General features: G+C 42.4%; 2 long non-coding RNA genes across 2 annotated transcripts in view; one reads left to right on the top strand and one right to left on the bottom strand.

Moving 5' to 3' along the window:
• LOC142487755 (uncharacterized) overlaps positions 1–13,443 on the top strand; it is a 42,522-nt gene that overhangs the window by 542 nt on the left and 28,537 nt on the right. The window contains exon 2 of the long non-coding RNA XR_012799304.1: positions 3,424–3,547. This is a non-coding gene — a long non-coding RNA (uncharacterized LOC142487755). The remainder of the gene's footprint in view (positions 1–3,423; positions 3,548–13,443) is intronic.
• LOC142487753 (uncharacterized) overlaps positions 1–13,443 on the bottom strand; it is a 193,496-nt gene that overhangs the window by 168,771 nt on the left and 11,282 nt on the right. The gene's annotated exons all lie outside the window — the stretch shown is intronic.

Raw genomic sequence — 13,443 nt, 5'->3', positions numbered from 1 at the left:
TTATTTAATATCTACAAACTTCAAAAACTATACTTGCCACCAGTAATTTAAATTGATAATAGATATGAATATGAGAACAAGATTCACCTTAATGATATGCATGCCTTTGCATTATGCAAAGGATGCCTTAATTAGGATGGCATTTAGAGACAGAAAAAAAAAATCGCCTTTCAAAAGCACAATCACAACTTGACAGCATAGTAGGGAAATATTTATTTTACAAAAAGAAAATGTTTATCTAAAAATAACCTTGTAGTAATCAGACTGTCTAATGAACTCATGTTTAATTCACAGGGCTGTTTTTTTCCCCATCTATTTTGTTAAAACTTGAACATCTTAATGCATATAACATTTTGATAGAACAGCTTCAAATAAGAGATCTGAGACTCTGAAGTTTTTCATGCCGGAAGAAAAAGTAATAAGATCACTCACTATATGTACATTGTATTATTGTTATTTTTGCAACTTAAACAAACAGCATGAAGGGTGGAGCAGTATCAATACCTGGAACATGAAAAAAGGCCAGAAATGAAAGTTAAATCAATTATTTTATATAAGGCATAAGTCTAATAAGGGCAAAAACATAAATCAAGAGGATTGTGCACTAATCGAGTAAGATGGGGGGGAGAGGCGGGGGGGAAGTATATACAATATAATCAGTCTTAATATTTCTGGGTGGCTGCTGCTGTATGTGATTAGTACCTTACAAAATCCCAGGTAGTCAAAAAATTGTTCTAAAAAAAAAAGAAAACCACAGACAGGTCCACCCTCCATTGTATAGTGAGGTTTAGGGCCTTATTCTATATCCACCAAAGTAGCGGTTTTGGGCCGTTTTCAGCCAAAAATCCCCATTAACCTCAATGGGGATTTTTGTTAGTACATGGACCAAACAGCCTCTTCTGAGTACATAGAATTTACCTCTTAATATCTTAAAGAATCCAACGAATACGAAATTGCCTAATACACACACATGTTGTGTGATAAACTCAGCAGAAAACAAGGCTCATCCACTTTTCTGCACTTAACGAATCTCCCCCTTAAACTCTTATTGATTTCCAGTTTTTGACCAATTGCTGCATTGCGCCTAATTGGATACCTTTGGTTGCACAGTAAGCTGGGAGCTATTCACCTCCGTGAGAAGAGAAGCATTAAGGCTGGCAACTTCGGCTGCAATATCCCTAGGCCCAGTCCTGACACCGCTGGGTATCTAGAGTGATGCAGCCGAAGTTGCTAGCCTTAGGCCTTGCCCCGGCTGCCTACTACAGTGTCCGCTGTGGCGGACGCTGCACGGACCAGAGCCCTCCCCTCAATGGCGCCGGGCCCGCTGCGAGGGGGGGCCGCAGCGCTCGGGCTAGAGTTGCTCCTGCTCTCAATAGAATTGAGAGCAGGACTCGCGTCGAGCGATACGGCACGCCCCCCGCCGGTTCAGCCAATGAGGGCGAACCTGCCGGGTGACGTCATGGCCACGCCCCCGTCACTCCCCCACCACGCCCCTCCCGGTCTCTCTGCCAGCAGTGAGCTGCAGACCGGGGAATCGCCTGAACGCGCCGCCAATCTCGCGGGCGCGCGTTACAGCGGCGTTACCGGGGCCTTAACCTTCCCTTCTCACTTCCCCCCACCTTCCCTTTATCGCAGGGTTATGCATGTAGGGCTAGTGATTTGGAATAATTACGGTTGGTCTCTGCCTCCCGCCTGCAGCCTGTTTTCCATGGCAATCACCCCCAACGAAGGTGAATAGCTTCCAGCTTACTGAGCAACTACACAGCTAAGTATACCACCCTATTTAAAGGTCTTAGCAGTTCATTATTTGGTGGTCTGCAGGTGCACCATATTTTATCCCATCCATCTGGTGCACATACCAGTGACAGTGTACAGACCCCTGTATACTGCCACGCAGGCAAAGGTGACTACATACTCTTCTATCTTTAGGTGCTCATTGGCTGTCGCACATCTACCATAAATAATCCCCACTCTGTTGCTTCACGATAAGAAGCACTGCACAGAGGTACTCGGTCATTATATGCAGGGTTACCCCCACGACTACTATAAGGAGAGGTCTCATTCTGACTATATACTGACCCTTATGGGAACTGACCACTAGGTACCACCTAGCAGCCACAATTAGGACGAGGCCCCGCTGCCTCAGTCAGTGCGCCCGAACTGCATGCAGGCGGCTCATGGAGAGGCAATTGACCGCTACCCGCGGTCCGTAGGGAGCGGGAGCTGGAGCGGGGGGGAGGGGGAGCGTGGTTCGAGCGGAGGGCTGCAGCAGGGGTCTCCCGGGCTGCAAGAGGGTGCGGCCAGCCCCACACTTGCACTCTGCTGCTTGCTCCCCCGGTCGGTCCGTCCCCCGGTCTCTCCCCCCCCCACACACACACACACACTTCCCTCCCCTACCTTTTGGAGGTGGGGGAAGCTCTGACAGTTCCAGCCCCCGGCGCTGATAGGCTCACCGGCGGCACCACGTGACGCGCCACCGCTCGGGATCGCAATCCTCTTGCATCCCCTCACGGCTGACGCGTCACAGCACATAGTGAGCCTCGGCGGAAGGAGGCAGCGGGGACAGCCAGGCATGAGGTAAGGGGCTGCAGCCGGTCCTCAGCCTTAGACTGCTTTGCGATCCAGATACATTCTGAGTGCGTTTATAAAGACTGATATTATACTACCATACGGAATTGTGATGGACTGTCCTCAATTTATTTTATATGCTTATTACTATTAAAATTGCTTTTATCTAGCAGTTTATTCTTCCACTCACTACTTATCCAAGACAGACCACTCCCCAGCCTTAGGGCAATCTAGTACCTTAGCCCATCCCCGCGTCTCAATTTATTTACTCACCTTAAATTTGGGCTACCATCTGCATATAATCTGGGGCCTTCTTGCCATTCTCCCCATCAGAGGAGACACCTTTCTGACAGGGTATTTTCTTTGCTATAGTTATGTTTCCCCTAGTGCACCGACTCTAGCCTAAATGATATATTGAAGGTTGAGCGGGTCACATCTCTTTTTCTATTCACAACCTATGATCCACAGCAGAGGATCACCACATACAACAACAATACAATTCCCAGGAACACTGAGCAGGTCTAAGTTGTGAATTAGCCACCCAGTGTATGTTGGCTTGTGATGGTGCCGGCACACTGTGGAAGCTCGTGTACTGACTGTTGCAGGCCTGCACTTCGAAAAGGGGGCTTCGGTACCGCTGTGTTTTATAGCCGTCGAGGGTCCCGTCCGACGCGCTTGAAGTCTCGATCATATCCGGACTGTAACACTCTGCTCCTGCTGCCAAATGCACACGTGCATACTCTGTAATCCTCGACCGAACCTGATAGCTCTCAGGTCCGCGCCGATCTGACTCAACATTCCCCGCTCCCCCCTTTCTAAAGGCTCCTTTCCCTCATACTCTCTCTTCTTCCACAGCTGTTATTATTGGCTGCTCTAATGTCCATTACAGTCACATGTCTAGAGGACACTGGAGAGGAACCCAGGAGGCAGCGTCAGTGTGTGTGGAGCTCACTGCACAGGGGGTTACACGCATAAAAAGGTATGCAACCTACCCGAGCCTCATAATGTACAGTAAAATCTGAAGGAAATTCAGTTTATATGGCAATAATATTATTTCAAAATTTGCATTTAAGCTATTAATAGAGGGGAAGTGGTATAGCTGGCATTTCATTTGAGTAAATACGTAACGTGTAAATAGAAAGAAAAGACTGCTCAAGATAAATAATAGTGCAAAAGTTGGTGCTACATATGGTTACAGAACACACAAAACAAAATGGGAAGGAATCCCAAGAGTCTCTCTAGTGTACTGTGCACACACAAAAAAAATGTAATAAACTGAAAGGTATGTCTGAATGATTGAGGTAAAAACTAACGTTTAATCAAACTAAAAGATAATATACAACTTTAAAAATGAAGGGTGGAAGGGGATAGAAGGAGGGTGTGTTCTGGCCTACAAGGTGTGGTTGTCTGATACATGCTAATCAATTAGCCGGAGTAATAAAGGTAGAAATCTGCTCCTGTGTGTACTGTATAACACAGTAGGAATATCAAGCAAGCACTAAAAGTAGATCCAGATACATATACCAGCTGGCAATCTAGTGGTTAATAAACCCCAACTGGGTAATGCAGGATAGATCCACTCCCCAAGCCTGGGAACCACATACTATAAAGAGCTCAAGTACTCTGCAGATCAGATGTAGTAATGTAGATATTTGTACCGCTGAAGTGCAATGCTAACGTTAGTGTGAGTACTCCCCACTCAAATGCTATCAGTGATTGACATCTGAAGCAGCAAAACGCTTGGAACGAACGCAGCACAGGAGACACAGCAGTGAACCAACAGACAAACAAAGCTCCGCTACCCCAAGCTCCACCCTCCGTGACGTCTCACATGACACCTAAAATCCCCAACGTACGGTTCGAGAGGAATCTGTAATTCCACAGACTGAAACACACTGAAAAAGTGAAGCATACTTGGTAACTTTGAACTAGCACTAAGAGTGACATCTACTGGTGAGTCACGTTAGATAAATATCGTATTACTAGAACTCTCATAATACACAAAGTGACTGGTGTACGTCAAAAAAAGGGAACATCTATATGTATATAATTTGCTGAAAACTCCACTCTCTTAGTCAGTAACAATACATTTCCAAAGAACTTTGAGTTTATTTATTTTTTAAAGTAACAACATACTGCCATGTGTCTTACATATTTCCTATAATCTTTAAGGCTTTTTTTTTTGTTTATTGCTACTTCTGTAAATGTTACTTTTTGTTGGCTTTTGCACAGACTATATATACACACACACACACACACACACACACACACACACACACACACACACACACACACACACACACACACACACACACACACACACACACACACAAACACACACACACACATATACAGACAATGGCACGCAGCTAATGGGAATTAAGGATTACATTTTGAAATGTGATTATTCACTTACTACGGCTCCTATTCAATATGTTCTGGAGAAGAATTTCATGACATTCATTTGACTGGAGTTGGACTCTTCTCCAGTCCTGTAAAGTGGCTTCAGAGCATACTGAATAGGAGCCTATGAGCATAACTTACAGTGAGATATTAACTTCATGCTATTATTAAGTATATATTTTATATATACTATGTAGCGCTGTTTTCCCCACCCTATGGGAGATGTGGCTGCTACTGGGTGTGAGTGGTGCTTTACCTGTGACTCACAGGAGGCCTCAACCTCCGCTTCTGGGAGCCCAGGGTGCACCTGATCTGTCAGGTGACAGCGCCTCCACCTGTGAAGGATCCGAGCACTGCTGGATACCCCCTTGCACAGGACCCAATACAATAGACACACACTTGTTTATAATAACAGTTTATTGAACACATAAGAATAGGTATATCACTATCCCACATACAATATAGGCCTCGCACGGCCATAGCCCCACAGTGCCCTCCAACCGTAGTGTCCACACCCTGATGGGATTCCCCGCAAGTACTGAGGTTCCCCTGGGTACCCAACCTCCCTGGTGTCCACAAGAGCCAACCCACCCAATTTGTGAGACAGCGTTGCCCACAGTAACTGAAAGTGTTATAGTTGGTGCACGTTGTGAGGTACCTGCCCAGGTGCTCCAGCACCTCACCAATAGAGACTCTCTGGCCGAAAAGCAAAAGGGATCCACTGTTCCAGCGACGTCGTCGTCAGCGAAGCTTCGGTGTGGGGTGGGTTCCAGCTGGATGGTCCCACGATGAAGAGAGTTTCTATTGGTGAGGTGGTCGGGTCCCAAACCACCGGATTGCCAGTCCGCCGCCGCGTCCTGGCTGTGTCCCTCACACTTGGCACTACAGGGGCAGTGGCCCCTAATCAGTGGCATCTAATGGGCCTGTCCCTGTAGCAGCCACAAACTTGCAGGGTAGTCGGGGCCTATAGGGGATCTCTAGCCTAGTGCAGGGGTCACTGACACTCTGCACACACAACCTCACCATTCTGTGTCCCAGCTCCGACTGGTGTGGCTCGCAGCGCGCCAAATGTATCAATTGTGTGCAGCAGGGGAATGCTGCAGCCCTATTGGCTGTACTGGGCGATGTGGTATTGCAGCCCCAGCAGCTGCTGGGAACTTTAGTTCCCCTGCGGACCCTAACAGAACATGGCCGCCGCTGTACTGGGCTTCTGCGCATTCTCCCCATTTCCTGGAATGGCCGCCGCAACTTAGTCCATTCTGCGCATGGGCCGGATCCCGTGCATATGCACTGACAGCCAAGATGGCGACGCCCTGCAACGGGCACTGCCGCGGACCTCGGGTGACTCGCATGTCTCACCTGAGCAACCGGCAATTGGCCCACAGCTCCTACACTTCTCCCGCGCTCCCCCGAGCCTCGGCTGCCAGTCGCAGCTGCAGCAGGAGGTAAGGGGACAATCGGGGGCCCAGGCTAGAACTACGAGGTCTATATATGAAAGCCATTCTGGAGAAAACATTTTTTTTATCTAGTGTCTATAGCCAGAATTTATCAAGCACCAATGCTTGGTGTTCCACCCGATCCAGCGTCAAGTCAATGGCTATTAAAGCCGGATAGAGGTGTGAGACCCTGTATCGGAGTTTGATGAATCTGCCCCAATGTACAGCGTATTTAAGTATTTATCTTACATTTTTACACATGTTCACCTACCGGGGGAGGATTATAGGATTTACTTGAATGCACATGAAATCTTTCTGGCTAACTACACCAAAGCACACTTTTATATTAAAGAATACATAGAGCTCCAAACTGTTTTGGCAAAAAAAAAATGGCATTACTGAGGCACCTAAAAAATGTATGGGATGCTTCAGTTCTTGCAGACATCGGGAGTAATTCAATGTGCAATCATCTTAAAACCTACATTCAAGATATTGGGAGGTATCACCCGATCGCGGTATGATCAGCTGCTTTGGAGTTTAATCAATTTCTCTACGTACGTTGCCAGTCTGTCAAATTGGTAACACCCATTTCCTACAGTTGGCAAGTAATGTAAGTGATGGCAGACATTCTGCTCCTCCTATTGCATTACATGAAATACATTTGTATTTAAACATTTGACTTCTCTTAATTTAGAGACCATTGTCAGATATCTGAGATTAGTCATATGAAGAAAATACTAGAACAATTACATTCTAAAAAATATTAGTGATCTACATTTTGCCCATAATAAATGTGCAATTATGTCCTAAAATAAGATTTCTTGTTAGACTGTGCATCACCCACCTTGATCTTTTGTATGATTGACACTGTTTTCAGACAATTCATGGAAGGAACCAGCACAAGAATCTTGCGGTTGTTATGTACTGAAGGCTGTTGGCTGCAAAACTGGGGCAATGTCTGTAGAAAAGTATTGCACCAGATTTATCAAATGAGACACACATTGATTTCAATGGGATTCCTTTTCTTTGATGAATAGGGCTCTGTTTTTTGCACTGAGTTTGCCCCAGTTTTGCTGACTGGAGATTGTTGTAAATAGACCCCATAGTTTCTAAACTATAAGCAGTGGGGGTCAACAGTGATAAAACTGACAAGAGTTCTGTTTCGTACACAGACTACGATGAATTGTATATTCATACTGTATGCTGCTTTGTACTGCAGGGGTTTTATTTTTTAGAAAGGTTCAGAAAATGACCTATTTCAAAGATGCATTTCTTTTTCAAAAAGGCTAAATTCAAACATATCTAAACGACACAAATGAAATTAATAACATTTAAATGATGAATTTGTGTTTATGGTACATACAGAGGGCAGTACCAATGGTATGGTGCATGTGAAACTATGCCTAGTTTAAATAAGCAAAAAAGTTCACACCACTATAGATACAATTCGCGGAAGAGCTAGTGAATGGGGGACCCAGTTCAAGAATATTTTTGCCGTCCCCCAAAGCACTCATCCGCCATCCACCGTGTATGAGGACATCTGTTGCTAAGAATTCTGGGGAGCAACATTGTAATGTTTGACGGTGATTGACAGCTGTCAAGCGTCGTCCACCACGATTCTTAGAGCAGCCCAATACGGATCACCATGGTGACAGAGTCAATGCTTAAAACTGCCCCGTCACCCTTTGCAGAGCATTTATACTGGCTCTCGAGGTTGCAGCTCACATCTGTAGTAGTCGGATACAATACAGTAGCACAATGCAACAGAGGTATTCTGCTAATATGGAATAAACCAACTGCGATGTTGCTGTAGTGAGGGCAAATTGATTGCTTTGATACCCTGTGTTCTTCGCATGAAAACAAATATCCGTAAAATTTCGACTTTTCAGCTTTCAGAACATGTTAGCTGGAAAGTTTTTTTTGTGCTGGGGAATTAGTAGTTTAGAAGAGACCCTCTCTATCCATCTGCAATACTGAGAAAGTGTTTTGGCGTACTTGGCAGGTGGAAGGCATAACATAGCAAACATGATTCAATATATTTCTACTGCAAGGTAGGATATTAGAAGACTAGAAAAATCACTGTTGTAGTTTTTAGTGACATTTAATGGTAGCTACTTTATTACTTTGGGGAACAAGCTGTACTGCATCTTTTTGGGTCGTATCCAGGTAGAAGGAATATATAGTCATTATAAAATAAGTCACAGAATGTGGGAACTTAGCAAAAATAACTGAACAGTTAGACCTAAACGTTAACCTAAATTTAGCATGGGGATTGTAAAAGTAGCAACACATTTTGCTACATAGAACATATTAAAGAGATACCACTAATCAGAACAAAATGTTCTTACAACTTTTAACAATGTAATCCCTAAATAAATGCTTCCCTTGTTTTTTCAAAGGGCATTCCTGCAGGCTCTTCCTAAACTTCCTTAGACCTAACTCCTTATGAAAATTCCATATACATTCAATAAGCTGTGAAGCCATATTCCCCTTGCTCAGGAAGATAAATAACACATATTTACTATGTAGTGCTATATCATAGAACGTCCTCCAGTCCCAGCTTGCAAAATCGTGGGGCCCCGTGCACAGTGTGTGTGCTGGGCCTCTTCCCTTCCCCGTAGCTCTACTTGTGGGGCGTGTTGACGGTGGCACAGGAGGCCCACCTGGGGGGTCCTGGCACGGAAGTTGGGCCCCAGCGGAAGTCGGGTTCAGTTTCCATGAACGGTGCCAGGGCGGGCTCCCTCTGTCGCTGCTCAGGTTGGGTGCCGCGGGAGAGCGCTGGGCCTCGGCAAGCGTTGCGCCCAGTGCAGTTGCACCAATGGAAACCACCATCAAGTCAGCCCTGCATGGAAGACAGCTCACAGAACATTCACTTCAATGGAATGTAAGGTGCCGTATGGAATAGCACTGCTTAAGCCCTTCAGTGCTCTAATGACGTGCGGTCATCCAACTCCCTGTCATCCAGCTGTCACGTGATGTTACATTGCCAGAGAGTCCTTGACTGTGCCCTCAGCACCGAAAGGGTTAATAAAGATGTGCTGTAATATTAGCATATGATAAAATGAAGCATTAATTCCAATCTAATGATGTCATTGGAATGGAGAGCCAATAAACAGCGAGGATAAAACAAGCCGAAGATTCTGGGTAAGATAATAGCTGCCATAAACCCTCCCTGATACACTGAAAATACTTAAAACGAAATGTATTTGTATTTCTACTATTTTCTTTTTGCGGTGCATTCAAGTTTGTTTTAATGTGTAATACCATATGTGTTGTGTGTTAGAATTTGTGGCCCTTCTTCAAGCAAATGGGATGAAGTATCTTAGTGATTTCGAGTTAAATATATACAGTATGTATTAATGTATGCTCATTTCATTATATATCTAGCACGCTATTATGGTTTTTGTATTCTTATGTTTATGTAAACATTTTTCCTTAGCAAAAACACTAAACAAAAATATATTTAAAAAAAAAACCATAGGATTAGTTTACCAGTCAGTATATTTTGAGATGCATTTACACGTTATATAAGTTATGGTGGGTAAAAAAGTCCAAAAAACCCTCCTCCGTACAGTGTACAGTAAATCGAAATACCACTTGAGAGCACATTCACAGGTCTCAGAAAGGTGAGCAACCTTGACTTTACCCATTATCTCTTAGCATACAGTGCATCACCTGCAGCCAGGGATTCTGGGAAATGTCATGCAAATGAGCACACAGTGTGTCACTTTTTGCTTCATGTCCATTTTAACATGGACTCCTATAAGCTAATGCCTGGCGTATTACACACCAGGCGTATGCTGTGTAATAGATATACAAGATGCATTTACAAAAAAAAATATGTGGGCGGTACATATAATCGTCCTCGCTTTCATATGATGTGTTTAACAACAAAATGTCAAGTAGGATTGCTCCTTTAACAATTTTGTGGCCTGCAACGCATTGCAGTGGGTTAAAATGAGATATTTTTTTATTACTCCTTTTTCTCTGTGGTGTGTTGAGAATAACTTGGTCTTAAAACAAGTGACTCATCAATGGACTGCAACAAGGTCATACAGTAAGTGTCCTGTGTCCAAGCTGAGGCAGGAGGCAGAGAGAATGAGTGACACTGTCACATTGTTTCATTAAACGAGGAATAGGAAGGGTAGCAAAATTCCAAAAATTAATAAGAATCAAAACGTAAGAGATGATGACACAGTATATATATATATATATATATATATATATATATATATATATATATATATATATATATATATATATATATATATATATATATATATATATATATATATATATATTTTTTTTTTTTTTTTTAACATCTTTTTGATGAAAACAAAAATGAAAATAATATGCAATGAGCTTAACAATAAGAAGAATTAAAGGATTATAATAAGAAAATGAAGAGAGCAAGATCACACACAATTTATAACTTCTTTTTCTCATCTATAATTCTTCTTTATTCACTGTCTTTTTAATATTAGACAAATAAAAATATTTAAAAACATTTACATGAATGTTAACTACTTTTTTACATTTATACTTTTACTACCATCCCCAGTTTTTTTTTGTTTACACAATTCTATACAGCTAATTTATATATTTAATTATTGCATTATAATGTTAGTTATTAAGCGGCGATAACATTATATTTTATATTACATTTTGATTATTTAAATAAGAGAAGCCAAAGCTTTGTTAAATCAGGGCAAATAACGTCAGGCTACCTAAATTAATAACGTTGTTATTGTTCACCTAGTTTAACTTAATTTCGCTAAGATAATTATAGGCAAAAACACGTCGTTTAACACATTAGCATAGGGCTAACTTTATTTCAATTTAACACTACCTTGCGTTAGCTTCAAATAAGCTGACATTAATTCATGTCTTACCTCAGGGGTCCTCAACTCCAGTCCTCACACCCTCCCCAACAGCTCAGGTTTTCAGGATATCCCAGCTTTAGCACAGGTGGCTCAATCAGAGGCTCAGTCAAAGGCTGAGCCTCCGATTGAGCCACCTGTGCTGAATCAGGGACTGATTGAGCCACCTGTGCTGAATCAGGGATATCTGGAAAACCTGACCTGTTTGTAGCTCTTGAAGACTGGAGCTGGCTACCCCTGTTCCAAACCATAAAATAGGGATTGACTGCTATTAGCATATTTCCCAGGTATGCCCATGTCTTGGGCACTAATATATATATATATATATATATATATATATATATATATATATATATATATATACATATATATATATATATATATATATATATATACACACACACACACAAATATAGTGTATATATATATATATATATATATATATATATATATATATATATATATATACACACACAAATATAGTATATATATATATATATATATATATATATATATATATATATATATACACACACAAATATAGCTGTATGGTCATCTGCATGTCTTAGGCAGGTCTGCAACCCCACCTTTCCCCATTATCACCCAGCATACAGCACTTCCACTGCAGCAAGGGATTCTGGGAAATGACATGCAAATGAGCACACAGTGTCCCTTTTTGCCTCAATAACCATTTTTAACATGGTTCCCTATAGGCTTAAGCTTGCTGCATGGTCACAGCTTTGAGCACAGCCAGGGTTAAGGTGCATACCCAGAAAACCACCCACAGACAGCTGTTTCGACCTTGATGGGTCTCATCGGTGTGGGGTTGATTTTACTGGGAATGCAAGAGAGGCTTATGGGATAGGCTAAACCATAATACTGAGTTAAGTTATGGTGAGTAAAAAAAGTGACAAAACCCCTCCACAGGAAAGCAAATATGCAAATATAGCTGTATGGTCATCTGCATGTCTTAGGCAGGTCTGCAACCCCACCTTTCCCCATTATCACCCAGCATACAGCACTTCCACTGCAGCAAGGGATTCTGGGAAATGACATGCAAATGAGCACACAGTGCAGCAAGCTTAAGCCTATAGGGAACCATGTTAAAAATGGTTATTGAGGCAAAAAGTGACACTGTGTGCTCATTTGCATGTCATTTCCCAGAATCCCTTGCTGCAGTGGAAGTGCTGTATGCTGGGTGATAATGGGGAAAGGTGGGGTTGCAGACCTGCCTAAGACATGCAGATGACCATACAGCTATATTTGCATATTTGCTTTCCTGTGGAGGGTTTTTGTCACTTTTTTTACTCACCATAACTTAACTCAGTATTATGGTTTAGCCTATCCCATAAGCCTCTCTTGCATTCCCAGTAAAATCAACCCCACACTGATGAGACCCATCAAGGTCGAAACAGCTGTCTGTGGGTGGTTTTCTGGGTATGTACCTTAACCCTGGCTGTGCTCAAAGCTGTGACCATGCAGCAAGCTTAAGCCTCAGAAAAAAAAGCCACAGTGAAATATCATCCAATGATATCTCATAAGGAGAAAATAAATTCCTTGCTGACTCCAAATATTGGCAATCAAATCCCTGGATCAACATTCTTCCCATGTGTACTACTTTTCACTACAGAACTTGTGCAATCACAATTTTTCCCTCATAATGCTAAGGGAATTTTATCTCTTGTTTTTGCCAGTTTTATTTGCACTGAATCGCAGATACTGTATCATAAATACTTCATTCATTTAACCCTTTAGGCACTTTCACATATTTCACAATATTTAGTCCTTAAGACAATTGGAAATATGATGTATTTAGTGTGGATAACGGCTTAAATGTTGTGTACCTTTATGGGTTTTATTTATTTATCAAATGTTTTACTAAGAAGTAATACATTGAGAGTTACCTCTCGTTTTCCAGTATGTCCTTGGCACAGAGTTATGCTGACAAATACATGGTTACATTAAATGAACAGAGGTTATACAGTCAATTCGCAGACATTTTATGTAAAGTTAGAGATATGATTATTGGTGTATGTAACCTTTACAGACAAGATTTAAATTGTTTTAGACTAGGGGGCCTATGCAGAGAGCAGCGCTATTTGAAAATTCGCCATTTTTTGGAGAAAATCGCGCAGAAAACAGCAGAAAATGGCGAG

This window comes from Ascaphus truei, chromosome 2 (genome assembly GCF_040206685.1).
Source record: "Ascaphus truei isolate aAscTru1 chromosome 2, aAscTru1.hap1, whole genome shotgun sequence".
Taxonomy (NCBI): domain Eukaryota; kingdom Metazoa; phylum Chordata; class Amphibia; order Anura; family Ascaphidae; genus Ascaphus; species Ascaphus truei.
This window is presented reverse-complemented; position numbering and strand designations above follow the sequence as displayed.